This window comes from Schistocerca nitens, chromosome 3, assembly GCF_023898315.1.
Source record: "Schistocerca nitens isolate TAMUIC-IGC-003100 chromosome 3, iqSchNite1.1, whole genome shotgun sequence".
In the NCBI taxonomy this organism is placed as follows: domain Eukaryota; kingdom Metazoa; phylum Arthropoda; class Insecta; order Orthoptera; family Acrididae; genus Schistocerca; species Schistocerca nitens.
Window position 1 is genome coordinate 538103173 of NC_064616.1, and position 21378 is coordinate 538124550.

Consider the following 21378-nt stretch of genomic DNA (forward strand, 5'->3'; position numbering starts at 1 on the left):
CTGAAATTTTCTCCATAGCAAGTCCTCTTAACGTCGGACACACACAGAGTGTACCTGAAGTTCTTAAATATTTTATACAACCATATCCTGAAAAATACTGAACGTTAATAACATAATTCATCAAGTCACTATAGCTTTATACTGAATTTAATCCGAGAAATTAGACTGTGTATTTGTTTACGTCTGTCAGTGCATTCGCACTGAGCGCTCCATCAGCTGTAGGCGCGTGACGTAGGAAGCGATTGTTTGCGGTCAACGACTGCCTTGTGCGGCGCGCCGACTTGACTGTTGCTTTGAGTATGTGCCGCCGCCGGAACACGGCGCGGTATCCTTGTATTCTCTGCATGTTTACATGTAGCTGTTAGTTTCTCTAAAGTATGTCATTCCACAAAAATTTTAACGTTAGATATGTGATGTATTCCCTTAGAGCGTCGAGATTTAAGAGTTTCTACTTCAACAGTGTTATCATGTATAATTTTGCGAATTCTATATGGACCGTTATAAAGCAGAAAAAATCTGCGACACAAGCCTTTTCCTTTGTGAGACAAACGATGAGACTTAATTAATAGAGGCGGTAAAGAAGTTGAGTCATTAGGAAGTTCATTCAGAATGTTTTGAAAAATATGAAGATACTGATCCCAAGTTCTGTGATTCTGATGACAATAAAGACGGCACAATTTATTGATTTCCTTCATCCATCTTTCTGAAGCGTTAGATTGAGGGTGAAAAAGTGAAATAAAAATTGGTTGAATCTTGCGACGCCGTAGAGTACGAAGCCAAATTTTAGAGCGAAACTGTGATCCATTATCTGATATTACCTTATCAACATGACCCACTTCTTTAAGAAAATGTTTGATGAAAGCATTAGATACTGAACGAGCTGTTGATTTGCGTAACGGTGTAAAACACACATATTTTGATGTCAATTCCACTGCTACAAAAATGTACGCAAAGCCATTAGTAGATCGAACCACTGGACCGAACAAATCAACTGCAGCCATCTCCTTTAATTTCGCTGGAATGATAGGAAACAACGGTGCTCTGTGAGAAATTGTTGGCGGCTTAGCCTTTTGACATAATTTGCATTTGGCAAGAACAGATCGAATACGTTTTTCCATATTACTGAAGTAGCAATTTTCTCGTAATTTATGAAAGCATTTTCTGGGACCAAAGTGCGCATAACTAAAATGTGTGTACCAAATCAATTTATTGACCCACTCATCAGGAATACAAACTAACCAAACAGAGTTGTCGACCGATTTTCGTTTGAAAAGAATATCATTGCGAACTAAATAATACTGTCTGATCGCTACGCTTTCCTTTCTCCTCCACTTCTCCTTAATGTCCTTCCAGATTGGATCCTTATTTTGCTCCTTAGCGATGTCCTGGAGCGAAGACGAAATAAAGTTCTCAAACGCAACACCTTGAATGTACATCAAACAATAATGGTTTTCTTTGCAGTCCTCTTCAGCACTTTGTTTCAAACCCATAGGTGCACGTGATAAAGCATCAGCAACAATATTTGAAGATCCCTGTATGTAAACAATACTAAAATCAAATTCCTGTAGATACAACGCCCATCGTGACAATCTGCCATGAGTTAATTTTGTCGACATAAGAAATTCCAGAGCTCGATGATCGGTGTAAACCTTAGTATGTCTGCCAAACAAAAATGTGCGAAATTTTGTGAAAGCCCATACAACAGCCAAAGCTTCAAGTTCCGTTATCGAATAATTCTTTTCTGATTTAGAGAGAACACGACTTCCAAATGCAATAGTTTTCTGTACTACAACGCCGTTTTCTTCTATCTCTTGAAATAAATGTGCACCTAGGCCTTTGTACGATGAGTCCGTCGCCAAACAAAAATCTTTAGATAAATCCGGATGTGAAAGAAGTGGAGCAGCAACTAAAGCATCACGAAGTTGTTCAAATTCTGACTGAGCTTCCTCATCCCAACACCAATTAGAATTCTTTCCAGATAGTTCACATAAACGAGGTGTAGCCAAATTGTCCAATCTAACAAAGCGTCTAAGAAAATTACAGACACCAAGGAAACTACGAACATCACGTTTTGTGGAAGGAACAGCATAATTACGAATTGCGTCTAGCTTCTCTGGATCAGGAAGAATACCGTCTGTAGAAATAATATGACCGAGAAATTTCACCTGAGAACGACCAAATTCAGATTTTTCCAAGTTCACTATCATGCCTACTCGTGCAAAAATACGTAATAATGAATCCAAAATTTTGTTATGCTCACTCCAAGAACGTTTAGCAATAAGAATGTCGTCAACATAAGAAGTAATATTGTCACGAAGATAAACAGATAAAATTTCATTTACACTGCGAATAAATGCTGCAGAAGATACAGTAAGTCCAAACGGTAATTTCCGAAACTGGTAACAGTTACCAAAGGCTAAAAAGGCAGTATATTTTCTACAATCAGGGTGGAGTTCTATTTGCCAAAAACTTGCGCGCATATCAATCGTGGATAAAACTTTAATTCCATGGAAATGTTGAAGAAGTTCATCTAAATTTTGTGGACGGTCAGTTTCAAGAATAATAATATTATTTATCTGTCTGGAATCCAGAACCAAACGAATTGACCCATCCTTTTTAAGAACAACGTGTAATGGGCTGGTATAAGGGCTGACTGCTGGCTCAATAATGCCCTGATCTAACATGTATTGAAGTTCATTCTTAACCTTGTCTCTGTAAGCCAAAGGAATAGCGTACGTTTTCCCGCGAAATGGTGTGCGTTCTTTTACTTTAAATAAATATTGTAAGCCTTGTATAGTTCCTGTGTGATGACTAAACACTGTAGCATGTGAAGTCAAAATGTGGTGCAGCTCTTCTTTTGCAACGTCATCTGGCACTTCAGCTTTCTTAACCTTTTCATTAATTAATTCTTCGCTACTAATTATATCCTCCATCACGTCTCTGTATCTATTGTCATTGTCATGAATAAACACACTGTCGTCATAATGCTCAACGAAAGCATCAGAAGTAAGAAACCTTAAACATTTTGTATCTGATTCAGATCTTGCTAAACACTCGAAAAATTTCAAACATTTCGGCATTCCGGCAACAGTCAAATTCACACTTCCTTCTTTAAAGTTCAAAATTGCCTTATGCGTGTTAAGAAACTCCATACCTAATATAATCTGTGTACTGAGTAATGGAACAATAATAAAATTAGCCGAAAATTCGTATCCTTGACAAATGAAATTTAGGTTGGTCTGTTGTTTAACTTCCACACCTTTTCCAGAAATCGCTCCTCGAATTGTAGTTTTAGAAATAGGTAACACAGGACAGGCAATAGTTCTTTCACATATACGAAAAACTGATTCACTAATGACATTCAATGGGCTCCCAGAATCTAAAACTGCAGTGAACTTATTCTTACCCACACATACTTCAATAACAGGATGTAAAAATGCGTCTACATTATTTTCCTTTTCGCCTAGCAAAATGTCTCTCATATCTTCCAGGCGTACGTAGTGTCAAGTTGTAGTGTCATTACTTTCTGAACCGTCTATATTGCTGCCAGAAGCCGAAGCTGCTAGTCATTGTCGATTGTTTGCGTCACGTCTTTGATTATTCCCGACATTTCGCGGATCAATTTCTACTATTTCCACTTGTCTCTCTGAATTTCTGTCACGCGGAGGATGCCAATTAGGTCCTTCCTGTCTGTTAGATGCAAATTCTTGGTTGTGTCTGTTATTAAAATTTCTGTTTTCCTGTCTGTCTGCATAACTACTTCGTGTATAATTTCGACTGTCACTTCTGAAATTATTGTTGTATCTACTACCCTGGTTATTTCTGTAGTAAGAATTTCTATTATTGTATGAATAATTTCTGTCTTGATGATACCGATTACTGTTTCCGTATGATTGATCATTCCGGTACGAATTACCGTTATTATAATTGTCTGTGTAATCTCTGTTAGAACGTCTGTTATTGTCATAAGGCTGGTATCTATTGTCCTGTCTGTTACGTCTGTCATTCTCAAAATTACCCATATAACGCCCGTTCCGATCACTATCCCTTTTCTCTGAAAATCTATCGTAATTACTGTTACTGAAAAAGTTACAAGAAGTCCCGTCGTCGTTGTCATACTCAAGTTCTTGTAACAAAGTCTTAAAAGTCTCAATGTCGTCTTTACATCTTCCAGCTAAAGCAATTTGTCTTATGGATTGTGGCAGCTTAGTTAAACAAATGCGAATTAATTCAGTCGGGCTATAAGGGTTGGACAGGAACTGATTCTTTCGAATCATGTCTTCAAAAAATTCTGCCGGCGTGCGGAACTCAGACTGTTTGAAATTACGCTGCATAATCAGACTATGTTTGACTCTGTCTTGTGTGTTTTCGGACCAATATGCCGATAGAAATGCATGATAAAAATCATTCAGATTATTACAATCTCTAATGAGTGCGCGCATCCGTGTCGCCGGTTCGTTTTCTAAATATCCACACATAAATTCCAGTTTGTGACTTAGTGGCCAATTTGGTGGAAGTGCGTACATAAATTGATCTAACCATGCACATGGATGTATGTCATTCTTAGAATTACGGAAGATCTTAAATTTCCGAACCGTCAAAAAGTGTTTATAGTCAAAGTTTTCGCCTCGTGGCGACAAAGACCTACCGCGTCTGGCCCAGTCCGAATGTCGATTATTGTCAAGTTCACGCGCCTGGCGCTCTCTTGTTGCATCCCGTAAATGAAACAAATTATTTTCTTCAAAGCCCTCTGCTATCTGTGATTCTAAATTTCTTCTGCTGTCCTTTCCTACGATTTCGCCTTCAATTTGTTTGACTTGCTTTCGTAATGCCTCAACTTCCTTTTTAACACGTTCATTAAATTTTCCCTGATTTTCAACATGTTTATTTATGTTCTGGTACTCTTCAGTTTCCGCAAATGGCAATGGAGCTGTATCATCCGAATCTCTGTCCCCATGTAAACTAAGATTTGTCAATTTATCTGAAATTTCCTCAACTCTTTCCGATAAGTCACCTATTTTTTCTTTCTGTTTATTTACATCTTCCGTAAGTGTCGCGACTCGGGTTTCAGTATTAACACATTTAGTAGTTAACTGTTCATACTGTTGTGTTAGGTTATTTAATCTGTCATTTGGTACGGATTCCTCGATTCTCTCAAATATTTCTTCCTTATCGTGTGCACGTTGTAAATTTAAGTCTGAAAATTTCTGTACTATCACGCGATCTCTTTCTTCCTGTTCTCTATCTTGTTCCCTTTGTCTAATCTCTACTGCAATTAATCTATTATTGTGAGAATTCAAAATCGGTTGTACTTCTTCTCTAATTTCTTTCTTTAATTCATCTTTCATATTTTTGAAACATGTCCCTATTCGTGAGTCAAACCGTGTTTCCATTGTTTCCATCTCTGTTTTAATTGTTCCTATTTGTGATCCCAACTGTGATCCCAGTGAGCTTAACCGTGCTTCCATTGTTTCCATTTGTGAGTCTAACCGAGATCCCATTGTTTCCATTTGTGAGTCTAACCGAGATCCCATTGTTTCCCTATCTGTTTTTAATTCAGATCGTAACTGTGATCCCAAATTTAATATTGCACTCATCAACTGCTCCATAATAGCCGGTTCGAAATTCTTTTCGCCCCTAACATTTCCCGCAAAACCAGTTTCCTTCGTCATAGCTGTAAAGCTATCTGTGTTCGATACTACTCCAGAATCTTCTGTCGTTAATCTCGGATTCTGTGAATTTTCTGATTGAGAAAAATTTTGAAATGTTTCCGGACTATTTTCTCGACTTATTGTTTTCCACTTTATTATCCATCATACTGTTTTCCTCTGTTGGCGAGTTCGCCATGTTAACAATTTCGTCATTCTCACTATCCATCATTTTTGCCTTTTTCATCGATCGCGTAATCATTTACAAAATATACAAAACTCGTCACTATATGAAAATTACACACAATGACACTTTATCATCAACAATATCATTCACACGAAATGCTTCCCTCAAACACGATTAACGAACAATAGAAGAATGACAATTACCAGATCTACTCATGCAATATAGACTACAATTACTAAACTACAAATTACAACAATACTACTGTCTACTATTTTTACAATCAGAAGATTTCCAAGGGACGATCCGAAGCAGCGGTCGCCACGTGCATGGGGGCTTAATTAAAATGAAATGCAAATAATTTTAATTTTTGCTTTAGTAGCTGTTTGTCCGATTACGCAATGTCTCGTCAACGGTTGGCCCTGACTCGTATTGTTACGCTATCTGACTGCATAGAACAACAACAAAGAATGAAATGGAAATTTTCATTAACACAATTAATTAATTAATTAAGTCCCCAGCAACTATAAAACCTACGAAACCAAAGCACAAGTATAACTGTTCTGTGTGTGGAAGTATGACTCAACGTACGCATCTGGCACGGTTCTTCTTCAATAACACAAGAAATTTTAAATAGCATTTATACTGAATTAATTAAAGAAAATAAAAATACCATAATTACTCAAGAAAACCAGAATTACACTCTAATACAAGAACACAAGCCAGATGCTTTGTTGACTGAACCTGTAATGACGCATTATTTAAACATGGAAATAATGAAAAATAAATCAAGTTTCGTTACCTTCATATATTGACCAAAATCACTCTAATCATTACAATAAATCTCCACACCGACTCGCTATTACCACATCTCAACAAGAACTTTTCAGTATCACATCTCAGCAAGCACTCCTTACTAGCACATCTGAACACGAACTGACTACCACGAGTCCTGGACAAGCACTGCCCACACGACATCTCAATAATCACTGCCAGTGGAGGCGGCGGAACAATGCTCTCTAGCGATCTCTGGCGCTGTGGCTCAGTGTAGCCACCTTTCAAGTGTCATGTTCCCAATGATACCCCGCCCCCCACCCCCCTAGAAGTATCAATAGTCTTTGGTTTAGAGATGAATGAAAACAACTTGAAATTAACGATCCAATTTGAATTCCCACTGTATCCAGACACTTACTAGTGGATTTACTCCCTTTGTTCAACACACTATAGCCTGATTAAAATTACTTGCTAATTGACATTTCACACATTGGAGCTGCCTTCCTCCAAGAGCAATCAACGTCACGTCCAAACTGTTCGCTGTTGAGAAGCTGCCACTTGTGGTCTGTTCACTTCCACTGTTTGGCTACTGTTGGATAAGGAGCATGCATACTTCATAACAGTCGTGTGTGTGTGTGTGTGTGTGTGTGTGTGTGTGTGTGTGTGTGTGGTTTTTCGTGAAATCCGAAGAAAAATGTTCAAATGTATGTAAAGTCATTGGGACTTAGCTGCTGAGGTCATCAGTCCCTAGTCTTACACACTATTAACCAAAGTTTAACTTCCGTTAAGGACAACACACACACACACACACACACACACACACACACACACGCACACGCACACACCACTACATGGCGCCCTAGACTGCGCAGCCATTCCGCGCGGCTGTGAAGAAAAGAGGCAGACCCAAGATTCGGGATACAAATACACCACGAAAGAAAAGAGGCCAAGGAATTGCCTTTAAAGGACTATTGTGACATCGGTTGTGCACTGTGTGGGAATACATTCCCCCAGTTTACATGCGTTTCCAAAACCGGATTTCGTAAGCCGAAGTCCCAGTTCCGCTTTTGGTTGGTCAGGTAAACACTTCAAAATCGATTCTGGAAATCTGCTTTTATAAAGCCGTTTTCCAGTTCCACAATCGTTTTTGTGCCCATGTAAACAGCTCGGAAAGTCTAGTTATTTTTACGTCTTTGCGTATCTACTGAACGGCTGCTGTCAGTCCATAGCCGGCAGCTAGCAGGCGGCGTTGCAACAGTGTACTGTCAGTTGGTAGCTGGCAACTGGGAGGCGGCGTGGCAACAGTTTAGCCACAGCTGACAACTTCAACTACTACTTGGACACTGTATCATGGCAGTCAGCTTCGACTGTGAACAAATTAGCAAAACAAACAAACAGACTCTCTTATTTCTATAGAAGAAGAAAAAGCATTTCACAGAACGTTAGACTTTTTTTCTCAAAAGAAACAATTTTGGCAGAGGAGGTTTACCTTTTACAAGGTGGCACGTGAAAAGTCGTCATTTGTTTACGCTCGCAGCCAGTTGCCACAATATAGTGTCAGAGTAATAGCAACTAATTGTTATTTAAGTATAGGTAGGCCATATTTTTAACTGAGAGGACGGAATATATTATAAAGAAAAGAAATTAGCTTTAGAGATCATTTTAATTTTCGTAACAAAGATATCAATGCCAACAGAATTCAATTAATAATTATTTTGTAAATGATAGAAGACAGAAACAAAATTCCTACGGAGTTATAGTTCAGGTACGTTCACTGAGCATCTACGAAGAAAAATGCTTTCATCTTTACTATAGATGAGTCTGTAGGAATAATAATGAAATCCTAATGTAATGGTTGAGAGTGCTTCTGCTGACACAATTTTGAAAAGCTGGGTCCAATTCTTGACAACTGCAGACAGATGTCTGGTTCCGCATCTAGACCGCTTCGGTATTTAGTTTTGTGGGCTGCATAGATCGAGAATCCATATTCAAACATGTATGTTGTGGCAAACTGGAGAAGTACACGTTTTGCCTTTTCAAAAAGGGGGTTGTATTTCTTGTTATCCAAACGGATCCCGAAGTGTGAGTAACCGTCAATGTCAAAACTTGATTTCAAGGCAGGGTCTGTCGCAATTTCTGTCAACAACTCATATTCATTTGATGATAGAATGTTCGGCGTTTTGAATACAGTGAATGGGTTGACCACCCATTCGTATTTCTGCAGCTTTTCATCTTCAGCTGTTGGGAAATAATGCTCCAAGAATGACATCAAGCTTCGGAGATGTTCCAGGATTTGATGAAACAAATTCTTTCCAAGCGCCAATGTTGTGTTTTTCAAAAAGTCCCTGACAAGAGGAAAACACTCGACCTCCCCCTCCTCGACACTCTCTGCCCAAAAATTGATTTTCCTCTTGAATGCTCTAACTTTGACAATAGCAGTGACCTTTGTTTCACTTTGCCTTTGGAGTGAAATATTCATTTTGTTCATTTTGGAGAAAATATCTGACAAATAGGCAAGTATACACTGCCAATTTACGTCTTTTATAAGGTCTCCTAATTTGGTGTTATGCTCCAAAAGGAAAGCTAAGACATCCAGTCTTAATTCGTACAACCGAGAGAGTGCATTCCTCACTCATGTGTGGAGAAGCAGGAAACGATGAAGGCTTCCCATATCTTCACACAGTGCTGTGAAAAGTCTTGACTTCAACGGCCTTGATTTCATGTAGTTAATGATTTGAATGGATTCGTTTAAGACTTCCTTGAACGAAACAGGCATTTGTTTCATAGCTAAAGCGTATCTGTGTAGAGCACAATGACTTCTGCTGCAATTCTTGGCGTTTTCTTATATTTTCGTTATTGCTCCGACTTTGGGATCCGTCATAGCTTTTGCACCATCTGTGCACGCATCTATGCAATTAGACCATGAAACTTCGTTAATCCTTAAAAATCATCCAATAGACGGAATATTTCAGCACCTGTTGTTTTGGCAGGTAGTGGTCTGCACAGTAAGAGGTCCTCCTCAAAACATACAGAATGTTCATAACGGACAAAAGCCAATAAAATCGCTAATCCTGCAACATCCGTTTATTCATATATCTGCAGATAAAATGAATTGTGTTGTATGTGAGAAACAAGAGTGTCTTTCACATCAATTGACATGTCAACAATGCGTCTCTTAACAGTATTATTTGATAATGGCACCGAGTATACAAGCTTTACTGCCTTTTCATCTCGCATGCAAGAAACAATATCATTAACACACAGCTTTATGAGATTTTCTGCAGTGGTATGAGCTTTCCCTGTTTTTGCCACTCGATAACTAACCAAGAAAGAACCTTTATTGAATTTTCATTAATAGTTTTTGCATAAGTTTTCATGCAATTCTGAGAAGCAGCTAGTTCAGCACTCTTCCTTTTGAAAACATCGATGTCTTTAGCCTGGAAATCCGGGTGAGTACCTTCAAAATGACGGCGCAATTTAACTGGAACCATTGAAATGTACGGAAGCACTCGCACACAAATTACACACTGAGCTTTACCCTACTTTGTCTCCATAAAGCCCATTTCTAAATAGCTTTCGTTGTACTTACACTTCTTGCTTATTCCACTTCCACAGGATATTGCAACCAATGGAGTATTTGCAGCGTTTTCACATCATAAATCCTGCTGTGGAGCTTCTTGTGATTGATCTTCCTTTGGTCGTCCTCCCTACTCATTCATTTCAAAAAAATGGCTCTGAACACTATGGGACTCAACTGCTGAGGTCATAAGTCCCCTAGAACTTATAACTACTTAAACCTAACTAACCTAAGGACAACACACACATCCATGCCCGAGGCAGGATTCGAACCTGCGACCGTAGCGGTCGCGCGGTTCCAGACTGTAGCGCCAGAACCGCTCGGCCACCAGCGGCCGGCTCATTCATTTCAACTGGAAATTTCCCTTGTTGCGAAGGCGATGGAGTAACTGCACCCTTCTTCAGTGAACCTGCCTTCAGCCACCGATCCATGTTAGAAGTAAACAAATGGTCAAAAGCGACTTATGAAATAGGTAGTGCACTGACAAAGCAAGTTTAACATCTAATGATGCCTGGGGCCGCATAAGTGCCAGCGAGCGCTGTAATTGGTCGACAAAGCTCGCTCCGCACGTGTGTAAAAGGTTTCAGCGCATCTAGCGCCGTGAGCCGGCGCACAAACGACACCCGTATAGTTGTGAAACAGTCGATCAGAGAAGCCGCATTCTCCGGCACTAAACTGTGTATGCGTTCTCACTTAGGAACCGCAGAGGATGCTTGGGAATATGACCTGAAGTACAAGTACACATGTTTTTCACACGACAAAAAAATTGTGATGGATTTAATTTTCACGGTTTTATTCAATAATTTTACTCATTATTTTACACGATTCGGTGAAAGGTGGCCGCGGACCCCCGTAGAAAGAGCCGTCGGACTCCTAAGGGGTCCGCGCACCACACGTTGGGAAACCTTGTTTTAAATACACCCTGGAACGGAAATGAGCGTTAGTCACCTTTGAGACTCTACGTGGTGATTTGGTGTTAGTTGAAATGGTTCTGAGCACTATGGGACTTAACATCTATGGTAATCAGTCCCCTAGAACTTAGAACTACTTAAACCTAACTAACCTAAGGACATCACACAACACCCAGTCATCACGAGGCAGAGAAAATCCCTGACCCCGCCGGGAATCGAACCCGGGAACACGGGCGCGGGAAGCGAGAACGCTACCGCACGACCACGAGCTGCGGACGATTTGGTGTTAGTCAAGAATGCCTTGAAGGCGACACAGATATCATTATCAAAATCTCACTGAGTTCGAAGGACATCGTGTAATATGGTTAATAGGAGCTCCTTCGGCGACATGGCAGAAAAACTTGCCAGGAATGTAGCCACTGTACATGAATGATGGCAGCGGTGGTCACGGGAATGTACGGTTACAAGAAAACCGTGCTCCAGACAGCATCGTGACAAAACCGAGATGGAAGACCATCGTGGAAAGCGTGTGGCTCTGGCGCAGCGTACTGCACCTCCAGCGGCAAGTTGAGAAGAAATTCCCATCGCAGTGACACAACGAATTGTTCAATGGGACACTTCAAGGACAGCTCTTAGCCAGTCGCATAACAGCATGCATTCTAATGACCCCAAACAACAGCCATTTGCGATTTCATTGGTGTCAATGGAGAGCTCGTTGGAGGGCAGTGTGGAGGTCTATTCGCTTTTCTGAGGCAGCTGGTTCAGTCTCGGTGCCAGTGACGGCCGTGTGTCGGTTACAAGGGCGCCGGTTACAGGCTTGCAACAAACCTGTATGCGTGCTAGACACACTGCCCAACAACTGGAGTTAACGTCCTGTTTGCGATTCGTATAAAAGCAGGAGCACACTTGTGGTTATCTCAAGCACTCTGAGCGCAAATTTTTAAGTGAATGTGGTGATTTGACCTGTTGTACTACCATTTATGAACAGCATTCGAGGGGGTGTTTTCCAAGAGGATAACGCTCGGCCACATCCCAATATGCTCCACAGAATGTTGACGTGTTCCTTTGGTCTCCTCGATCACTCGATCTGTCTCAATTCGAGCACATATGGGACATCAGCAGTTGGAAACTCTAGTGTCATCCAAAGGCAGCGTTACCGGAAAAGTGGTTCAAATGGTTCAAATGGCTCTGAGCACTATGGGACTTAACAGCTATGGTCATCAGTCCCCTAGAACTTAGAACTACTTAAACCTAACTAACCTAAGGACAGCACACAACACCCAGCCATCACGAGGCAGAGAAAATCCCTGACCCCGCCGGGAATCGAACCCGGGAACCCGGGCGTGGGAAGCGAGAACGCTACCGCACGACCACGAGATGCGGGCACCGGAAAAGTGAAACCGACATGAAACTCTATCCCACAAACTAACGTCTGACACTTGCATAACACAAGGCATGCACACTTGCACACTTGCATGCTTGCATTCAACATTCTGGCGGCTGCACCTGTTGTTAACGTACTAACATTTCAAATTTTCAATAGCTTACCTCGCGCTCACATTAACCAGTGGTGTTGCAGTGTTAATCTCTTAAATCTGTTACACAGGCAAATGTATTCCCGAAATTTGGTTAATCTGCATTAATTATTATTTTGTGCTGCGATTTTTTTCCGTCAGTATAGTTTATGTATGTAACTTCATACAGACCTTGTCTGCAGTTGTGTAATCACAAAGCAATAGCTGACGTTTCGTTACTTATATATTGCCACGCGCAGTGCTGCATACGCTGTTGACAATAGAAACGCCCCACCGCACCCTATCATATTTAGTGGTAAGATGGCACAGTGGATAGCGCGTCAAAAACTTAAAGCAGATCTAGCATGAAAACAGGAAGCTGGTGTACTGAACTGTGAAAAAAAGAAGCAAAATCGAAACAGTGAACGTTCGAAGCTCCAGACAGGGAAATGGCGTCGTGGTTATGTGGTCACGATGTGGTTTAGTGAAGGGGGAGATACCTATTCAAATCATCCTTGATATTTTTTTTCACAAAATTGAGATTTGTCCGTCCCGTTATTGCCGTGTCCGTTCGCTGTATTCAAATGAGTGGCTGTGTCGTGGTGTAACGCCCGTTAGAAACAGAGAGGTGTAAGGAACGATACTCCAGACGTACGTACCTCCTAGTTGTCCTACACAAGTACATGTTATGTTTCTTGCGTTCCGTTTTGGAAGTTTTGAATCTTGTATTCCTTTGTTGTAATATAGTTCACACCCGTTAATGTGATTTTTTCATTTCCGAGAGAGATCTATGCGGCATCTTGCCTTGTCTCAACATTCATCACATTTATCTGCGACGGTAATATATTCTTACCACATGGCTCACGTTCTATAACCAAATATGACAATTGCCAAGACTACAGAAGGAGAACAGACATGTCAGTGACCAGAAGGAAAGTTCATAAATTTCTGAAAAAAAGGGCACGAGGCAGATTTTAACTCGGATATTCCTCTTTGTAGTCCAACACCATGACCACACAACCAAGACGGCCTGATTCTTGCACATAGCTCAATATTCCATATCTTGAGCTTGATATGTTCACTGTTTCTACTTCGTTACTTTTTTCATAGTCCAGGAAACCTTCTTCCTGTTTTCATGCTTGATTAGTGTTCAGTTTTCGACGGGCTGTCTACTGGGCCATTTTACCACTAAATGTCAGGGGAGTTCAATGGGGAGTTTCCCTTGTGAGTATTGGCTCTTGTCGCTGGCTAGCATGCAGCGGATCACCACTTCAAATTCGATCATCATCAAATATTTATTACGTAGAATTCATCATCACCATAATTTTCTCGAAATTCCGTTGGTTTCTGTCGCCCACTTTTCTCGTATCGCTCTTTGCAGCTCACATACGGCCTTAGATTGCCTTCCATTGCAAAAAAACACGCATTGGAAGTATTCCCCGAACGTTTACCACGGGATTCAGATCCGGGGTACGTGGAGACCAGTGAAAGACATCGATATTGTTATCTTGAAACCATTATTTGAGGTAGCAGATACATGCACAGATGCGTTTTCTCGCTTAAGCATTAGACTTCCGTATCCTAGGTCATCGTACATTCTAACCCATTCTGCCTCTAGAATCTCAGTGCAGACATAGTTCATTTTAGTGATCAACCAAGCAACATTTACTGCAGATGGCTGTCTAAATCTTAACACATCAACCAGCAAAATTTCTCCTCACTCCTACCTTCTTCTCTATTCTCATGGTATACGAATCATACTGAAATCCCTCCGGACCATCTAAGTAATACTTCTTCTCATTAGTGGAGATCACGTTATAGAATTCTCAAGTCCATGATAAATGTGTTTCAACATTTACCAATCTACCTGTTTATGTGTAGGTGTTAGAGTAGGTTTCTCCAGTCGTTTGTTGAGTTCAAGACGTTTAACATTTGACAACATGTGTTTTTCAAGGCCTGGCGGTTACTAGCAACTGTAAAACAGCAACAAGCTGAGAAGAAAAGCAGTTTGTCGAACTTTCTTTACGCAAAAGTAACCGTTTCGATGCCTCCGAAACTTTCTTACTTTTTCCATATTTTCCGTTCTGTCCATATCGTAATCCCAACCTAATGAAATTATAAATCACTGTACTTGAACGGTTAAGTTTCTTGTTGATTCGACGATTAGAGAGTAACATTACAATCTGCGCCCCGATTTCTGGTTTTACATCACACAATAATTGTTTCCCCTGCGGCGTTGTCACGATCATGGTTCATGTGCACAATACGCATTGTCACTAATAGTTCCTGTCTCCTATTGTATGAAAAGCACGTATGCGCACACTAACACCGCGCAGAGGCGACTGTCTTTACACTCACTCCCACCCTATACCACATCGATCGTTGTTGCCTTGTTATATACTGCACTACCAACGTCACATGCGATACCATTTAACTGCATCTGTAAGTGTACTGCATCTCATACAATTGCATATACACTGTGTGAAACCATTAGGAATCGACAAGTTTAATTCTCCTACAAATATCCATGCTATTATACAGATTTCCACTACTGTATATATCAGCACCTTCCGACCAGCAAACAGTTCTGTTTTGTCTGCACGTTCTGCATCTACATCTACATGATTACTCTGCAATTCACATTTAAGTGCTTGGCAGAGGGTTCATCGAACCACAATCATACTATCTCTCTACCATTCCACTCCCGAACAGCGCGCCGGAAAAACGAACACCTAAACCTTTCTGTTCGAGCTCTGATTTCTCTTATTTTATTTTGATGATCATTCCTACCTATCTATGTAGGTTGGCGACCATAATAAATTTCTTCCAATACTAAGTGTTGTATTTCACTGATCACCTTGCTCCCGCACTTACACTTGTCAGTGGCTACGATATGACACGGTTTATTGGAGACTCTGGGTACTTCATTGCATCTATATCATCACGGCTCCAATTGTGCGACGTATAACACATCTGCTACGCGGACATGTATCTGGATAGAAGCACACAATGTTACTAAGATCCGTATAATTAGGAGACCAACAGATGCCAAATCAGCAGTAAATCAATAGCCCACTCATCTACATCATCATCTTTATACATACCCGGGACGCCGCCATACGGTGCAGGACAAAATGCACCTTTTATCAGTACTACAAATTTCCTTTCTTATTCCACTTCCAAACGAATCAAGGAAAACAATAACTGTCTACAAGCTTCCGTACTAGCCCTAACATCTCTTATCTTCGTCGTCCTTACGCGGTAGCAAAATGATACTGAAATCAGACACAAATGGCGATTCACCAAATTTTATCAATTGCATATCGCGAAAAAAAACCCGGCCTTCCTCCTCAGAGCCTCATCTGAGTTCACGAAACATATCCGTAATACTCGGATGTTCATCGAACATACTCCTAACAAATCAAGTAGAACGCCTCTGTGTTGCTTCTACATCTTCCTTAAATCGAGAATGGCTGGGTTCCCTAGCACTAGATCGTTACTCACGAATAGGTAGCACTAATGTCTTATATGTGGCCTCATTTACAGATGAGCTACACTTTCCTATGTTTCTACCAAAAAAACAAAGTCGACGATTCTCATTCCCTTCTGTCGACTTTACGTGCCTACGCCTACAATTTAGTGGCAGTTTGCAACGTTGTACACAAATATTTAATTGGTGAGACTGTGTCCAGCAGCTCACCTCAAATACCGTTCTAGAATATTACAGAATTGTTTTTCGTATTCATCCTCATTACATTACCTTTTTCTACTTCACAGCGAGCTACATTTCCTCGCACCAAACAGAAATTTTGTTTAAGTCATCCTATATCCACCTACGATCACTTAACAACAATACTTTTCCGGACACCATAGCGTCATCAGCAAACGGTCTCAGGTTGCTGCTCACTTTTTCCGTCTGAGTATTCAAGTATATGGTGTTTTGTAGATACGTTGGTCAAGATATGACGAAATGGCTGAATGAACCCTACTGAGTCGCAAAATACAACAAGTAGGGTGATATGATGTGTTCGATAAATGTGTCCTTTTACACGGATGGCACAGCCCAGAAGTGCTTCGAGAACAACTAAGAGAAGATCGATAGATGGTGCAAACTGCAGGCCAACTTGAAGAGAGCATTTGGAGAGAATTAGAAGCTAGTCCGCTTAGTGCCAGATCAATTGAAGAAGGAGGCCCAACGTCATGCGGAAAGGATGCAGTCTTACATAAAGAATGTTTTGGCTCTATGCAACATTGAGACTCCCAATAAAAATCATGCCCTATCGGCAGCCATGATACCTAATCTCCGTTTGCATGTTGAGCTGTGGAACTGAAAATTATTTCACAGCCATATTTCGATAATAGCTGTGTCGTACGCTGCAAGCGTTCCCCGGTCCTTGAAGGAACAGTAATATTTGATCAGGACACAGGGTGGTCAAAAGCAGTCTGAAAGACTAGTAAGAGTTTGTCATGGTAGATTTTGCTTAGAAATAAATGTTAAGAAAAAATTCGATACATTGCACCGTTACCGAGTTGATTAGCGTTATAATTAGCACACTAGGGACGTTGTCGACAAACGTGTTCTTCCTTTGCTTTCCTAAAATCTAACATGAAAGCGATACGGAAGTTCTAAATAGGGCGGTAGTAAGAATCGACCCTGAACCAGAGGCTGAGCAGTCTCGTGAGTTATCACCTACAGTATGAGAATAACTGACGCTAACTGTATCTGGCTGCCCACTTTAATTTACGTGTACAACGTCCTGATCGGCTAACTTGACCAACGAGTATAGCTTCTGGCCCGTAAAGAGAATGAATGTTCGGCCGAAGATATATTAACGAAATTTTTTAGAAATTAAAATGATTGCAGGAGCTTCCTCCTCAATGCGACTGTAGTTTCTCCTAGCTTTTGTCACCGTTCCTGGTGCCTTTCAAAATTATGTCGCAGAAAGTCTCTGATTCCATATTCGGAACAATCTGCTTCAATGTTTGACATTTTATTTGGGTCTTATGTTGGGAGACACTTAGTATCTAGCAAACTTCGTTTTAATTTCTCGAATGTATGTTGACGCTAATTGTTCAAAATCCGTTTGGCAGCTTTGCATAAAAATCTGTGAAGCATTTCACTCATGGATGCTGCATGTATAATGAACTTCCAGTAGTAATTAAATTGGTCTAGTACAAGTCATTGCTTGAGCTTCTAGGGAGCACAATGGTTTTTAATTGTTCCACTGTCTTGCGGTCACAGTCTTATACTACGTTCAGATAGAATGTGGTTAGGTTAGGTTAGTGTTTAACGTCCCGTCGACAACGAGGTCATTAGAGACGGAGCGCAAGCTCGGGTTAGGGAACGATTGGGAAGGAAATCGGCCGTGCCCTTTCAAAGGAACCATCCCGGCATTTGCCTGAAACGATTTAGGGAAATCACCAGATAGAATGTGTACTAGGTATTATGGTTCAAATGGCTTTGAGCGCTATGGGACTTAACATCTGAGGTCATCAGTCCCCTAGAACTTAGAACTACTTAAACCTAACTAACCTAAGGACATCACACACATCCATGCCCGAGGCAGGATTCGAACCTGCGACCGTAGCGGTTGCACGGTTCCAGACTGAAGCGCCTAGAACCGTTCGGCCACAACGGCCGGCACTAGGTATTATACTTGACGCTGGAGAAGCATGCATTTTTCTTTGTTCCATTTTAAATTTACTGTTAACAAAATTTTTAATGCAGATTCCTAATTACACTAGAGTTCTGGCAGCGTTTTTCCTGAGACAATAATGTCGTCCACATAGTTCACATCATTAGTAGGCTTGCCAGTTGATTGTTGCAAGTATCACTGGAACAAACTCTGGGAACTGGAAACTGCAAATGTAATCTCTTGTATGTGTAAAATCGCAGTGTATCTTCATCCAACGATGTTTGCTAATAGGCCCTTTTCAAGTCAACTTTTGCAAACTGTACGCTGCCAGCTAATTCAGACATCAGTTCTTCCTATTCTAATTCTATATTGCAATCAGTTATGGACTTCACATTGACTGTCGCTTTTAAATCTCCACAGGTTTTTGTACTACCACGAATGGCATCACCCATCGGCTACTGGTAAGAGATTCAATAATGCCATTTTGTTCTAGGCCATCTAGTCCTTGTTCTACTCTATCCTTTAACGGAAAAGGCAACATTGTTTACTTCGTTGTGTATTGACACATCCTTTGGCTTCAACGTGCTGTGAACTTTGCAGCTTTTGACACTATTTGTTGCTACTGAAAAAATTTTATCATATACTTGCAACAGCTTTTGTACTGTACATTCGGAACGTCTGTGTTAATCTCAATCACTCCTTCACGAGTCGTGGAGCCTAGAGTATTGAACACATGAAGGGTTAGGAAATTTGTCGCTGGTTGTGAACTTACAACTACGTTTGTGCCCATTTGCTAAGTTATTTGTATGTAGCAATCGTTATAAATTTACTGTGGACCTGTTTTGCTAGTCACTATAGATAAACAGGGAACCCTCCAAATTCAGCTAGTATCTGTGATCCAGATTTATCGTACTCTTGTAGATTCATTCGAGGAATGGTCAAGCCAGTGTCAGTTTGATATTTCTGTGGCTATTAACTCGGAGTCTCACAGATAAAACCTTTAACCGAGCGGTTCATTGTCAACATTACTGGAAATTTTATTATGAGTAATTTTTGTGTGCCTGACGCTCTTTTTAGTTTGCTTTGATGAGTTTTGTGTTACACATTTAGAATTCATGATTTGTCTTTTTAAAATAAATGATTTGTTTATTTCGAAAGAAACAATCTTCCAACTCCACAGAGTAAACAAGATATTAGTTTTCCTCTAGTGAAACTGTTCACGGACTGTTGTTTCTGTCTGTTGCCTTGCGACATGGATTGAGGGCAACACCACTGGCTTGGCTGTGTCGGCGGTGTTTCCACGGTAAACACGCTAGCGTCTTCGTACTGAGGGGTCTCTGTCGTTACTAGCAAATGTTCATGTGTCCATACCAATGGCAAAATATCTTTCAAAGACAGATTAGTCAGTGTAAGCAAATCTTTGATTAATTACCAGGGAGTGCATAAGAAGCATGTGATAAATGGGAGAATCAGCATAAGACTTTATACGCTTGTCATTGTTTCACTGAACTTTGCTGTCTCTTGGTAAGTCCTGTAACTGTGCTACCCACTCTTTTTGACCCTAATTTGGTTTCTTATAGTATCGAAAAAATTTCTGTCAGGTGGTCATAACATACATTTGAGCCAAGAAATCTGATTTTAACTGATCTTTAATTTCAGAATATGACAGTGTCACTGGATCAGTTTCAGGACTCAAATTTTGGAGAATTTTAAATGTGTCAGGTCCAGCATTTGCAATTAGAGAAGCTTTGTGCTCGACGTCACCTGATACTGGGTGCTTATAAATAAAGTCAGCAACTCACAGAGGTCCAGTTTCGGCTGTAATCATCGAATGACACTGTAATTTGGTAGATATGCAAATGCGTTAATTCGAAACCAATTTACGATGAAAAATAAAATAGTTCCAGTTTTGGCCAACAGATGCCAATCTGGCATTGCAAACTGTTTGTATTACGTTACCACATCCACGCTGTCATTTGACAGGCCATAACGTAAATGAACAATACGGCTATCGAGAAGCAAGACAGTGTGCTGTAAGTGAAACTCTTTTATGTCAGTGACAGCAATGACAAATCAGCATTGCTAGAGTACCGTTGACTGGAAGGTCTGGGGGATAGGCCCGATTCATTAAATGGTTTAAGAGAGATGATAATTAAATTCGGAAACAGAGTTGACCTTGGCGTTGCACCTGAAAGAGGAAGACGTCCTATCCTGGTGAAACTAACTGAAGAGGACGCTGTTGCTGTAACTGACCATACATAAACAGTGAATCCGTATGTCCAGTAAGTAAACCACAATTTAATGCAATTCCTTTGTCTCGTATACAACTGCACGCCGTATGAAAGAGTTTAGTGCAGATGTAGAACGATAACTAACGTTGAGAGGGCAGCGATTCATTGCATATTCTCTATGCCTTGATGAAAGTAACAACGTATGACGTATATATATAAGACTGTGCTATTTTCCATGTTTATTATGAATACTGTTGTTGTTAGAAGTGGAAACTTCACACGATCTGCAGGACTGAATCAAAAACAGTCAAAACCCTTGACGTTTGCTACCTATAATAGACCAGGTATAACTTTCTGTGGATCTGACAGATCTGTTCCTGAGCTTTCTGACCCTCAGCTAATTATTAATCTAGCATTTGTTACTGACATAGAAAGTCATCTGAAAACTCTTAGTGGCTCTTTGCAAGGAAAGACAAGTGAATTGTATATCACTGATTTCTAAAATTCACGCAGTGCAAATGAAACAGGAGGTACGGAGAAATCCTTTCCAGAACCATAATACCACCCATTTTCCGAATGTGATGAAATTAGCAGTTAGTACTAATAATGACTTTCTTGAGACATTCGTTCAGTTTCTCAATAATTTGAACGTAACATTCTCAAAAGGATTATAGAAATTAAGGTGAATTGTGCCAAAATTTGTATCTTTATGTCACCCCGTTCGGTTGCCACCAGAACTGTGTCCACTGACGTATAGTTAGAATTAATAGTTCTGCAATGTTTAGAGAATTTTAGAAATTCGAGTGAAATCATTACGTTTTATAATGTAAATTGTGGGTTGGGCGGGTGTGGAGGAGAAAGAAAAGTAAAGGGAACGAACTAACGATACGAGATGCATTGGCA